This window comes from Myotis lucifugus, unplaced genomic scaffold (assembly GCF_000147115.1).
Source record: "Myotis lucifugus unplaced genomic scaffold, Myoluc2.0 scaffold_2, whole genome shotgun sequence".
NCBI lineage: Eukaryota > Metazoa > Chordata > Mammalia > Chiroptera > Vespertilionidae > Myotis > Myotis lucifugus.
The window spans coordinates 26,424,359-26,427,228 of NW_005871050.1; positions in this window are offsets into that span (position 1 = coordinate 26,424,359).

Below are 2,870 nucleotides of genomic sequence, written 5' to 3' on the forward strand. Positions count from 1 at the left end.
AGTAGAGCTATAACTCATGATCCATTTCAGCATTTCAGTATTCCAGTGTATGGCTGTCTTGTAACTAACCATTACCATTTTGATGGACCTTCAGATTATTTTCCTTTATTTTTTTGTCACTGCCAATTGTAGTGAACAGCCTTGGGCATAGGTCTCTGGTCACTTGTACAAATAACATATTAGGATAAACATCTGGAAGAGTTTTGGCAGCTCAAAACTTTGCACATTTTAACTTTTGATAATTACTACCAGATTACCTTCCAAATTGCTCTTAGCAACTCACTCTTCTACTAGAAATAAGAGAAGCTAGTTAAGTAAGAGAGTTGCCCTTTCCCCATCTTCTCGCCAGTACTGAATGTTATCAATATTTTAAAATGGTGCAAGTGTAAGGGGTAAAAAAATATGCTATCCTGTCATTTATAATATTTTATATCCTTGAAACCTCTGAGGTTGGAAACTTCTCATATGCTTATTATTTGTATTTCCACTTCTGTGGTTTGCCCATTCACAACCTCTGCCATAATCATGGAGTTGTAGGCTTTTTCTTAGATAATTTTAGAAATTCTTTATATTATAGGGCTATTAAACTATTTTTTTGTTTGAATTACATATATTTTCTCTCAGTGGGACTGCTATACAGTCCTTCACCCCACAGAACGTTTTAAATCATGTTGTCAAATTTGTCAATCATTATGGTTTTTACATCTCCTATCTTGATTGAAAAGGTCTCTCCCAGTCTGAGGTTATAAAAATACTGGAGGCCTGGTGCATGAAATTCATGCAGGGGGGGGGGAGGGGTGCCCCTCAGCCCAGCCTGCACCCTCTCCAATCTGGGACCCCTCGGGGGATGTCCGACTGCCTGATTAGGTCCCATCCCTCTCACAATCTGGGACTGCTGGCTCCCAACCGCTCACCTGCCTGCTTGCCTGATTGCCCCTAACTGCTTCTGCCTGCCAGCCTGATCACTCCCTAACCACTCCCCTGCCAGCCTGATCAATGCCTAACTGATCCCCTGCTGGCCCAATTGCCCCCAACTGCCCTCCCCTGCCGGCCTGGTAGCCCCCAACTGCCCTCCCCTGCCAGCCTGGTCCCCCCCAACTGCCCTCTCCTGCCAGCCCAGTCACCCCTAACTAACCTCCACTGCCGGCCTGGTCGCCCCCAACTGCCCTCCCTTGCTGGCCTGATTGCCCACAACTGCCCACCGCTGCTGGCCATCTTGTGGCTGTGGGCGCCGCCATATTTGAGGACATGGCAGTCAATTAGCATATTCTTTCCTTATTGCCTGTGGGTGCTGCCATCTTTGAGGGTGGGGCAGTCAATTAGCATATTACCTCCTTATTATCTGTGGGTGCCCCCATCTTTGTGACAGTATGAGGGTCAATTAGCATATTTCCTCTTTATTAGATAGGATTATTGTTTTCTTCTAAGGTTTTTATGTGAAAAAAAATTTTTTTTAAATATTTTTACTCATTTCAGAGAGGAAGGGAGAGGAAGAGAGAGATATAGAAGCATCAATGATAGAGAATCATTGGTTGGCCCACTGGGGCTCGAGCCCTCAACCTGGGCATGTGCCCCGAACAGGAGCCAAACCCAGGACCCTTTAGTCCACGGGCTGACACTCTATCAACTGAGCCAAACCGGCCAGGGCTTTATGTGAAAATTTAAATCTTTAATCCATCTGGAATTTATTTTATGTGTGGCACAAAGTAACAGTCTAACAATTTGATCCCAGTTTTCTAACCAAAGTACATTCTTTCTCAGTGAAAAACAATGGATGCATTATCATATATTTAGTTCTATTTATGCAGGTGGCAATCACAGATGGTCTAACCTGTGGGCAGTTCCATACAGCTACTACAACAGACAAAACATTTCCATTTATCTTAACTTTTCTGTTTCAGTGCGGTGGGAGACCAAAGTCTTTTTCAGGCAGGCTTGGAGCAGATTAAGGTCTGATGTTGCCTCTTTACTCTACTCACAGTAATTACAATAGTATTCATTAGATTTTGCTGAACAGTCTATCAGATTGAGGTTGTTTCCTTCTAAGTTTGTTTTTTTAAGGATTTAGTATTAGTCATGCCTGCTAAGTTATATTAAATGCAGCTTAATTAGCTTTTGATACAATTATATAACATTCATTTATTTTTATTTGTGGATGTCATGAATAATATTGATATTTTGCCAAATTTAACCATATCTGCATTCCTCAAATAAATCCTGCTTACTCAGAGTGAATTAGTTTCTTACTACTATGCTGGAATCCATTTGCTAATATTTTATTAAAACAGTGGAGGCCTGGTGCATGAAATTCGTGCAGGGGGCTCTCTCAGCCCGACCTACACCCTCTCCAATCTGGAAGCGCAGATTGACATCCAACGGCAGTTGGACATCCAACTGGGACCTCTGGCTCCTAACCACTCACCTGCCTGCCTGCCCTAACCACTCTGACTGTCTGCCTGATCTCCCTAACTGCCCTTCCCTTCTGGCCTGGTCACCCCTAACTGCCCTTCCCTGCTGACCTGGTTGCACCTATTAACTTTTTTTTTTTAATCTTATCCCCTTCACAATTGTATTTGAATTCCTTATTGGCTTCTCCCTTTCACACAATTTTTCTCTCTCCTTTATGTAACACTTTTCCCTACTGACTCATCATTTATCAACTTTTCTTTCCTTACTTTCTACTTCTGTTCCATCATCCTTCTTCCCATCTTTCTCCTACCCTCCCCACATTCCTTCTTTTCTTTATCTTTATCCCTCCCCTCCCTCCCCTTTTCCTTCCTTCCCACCTTAATTTTTCTCTTCACTTCCTCCCTCGGACCTGCTTTGCTCCCTGCCCCATTTCTTCCTTCTTCCCATTCTCCTTTTAAGCT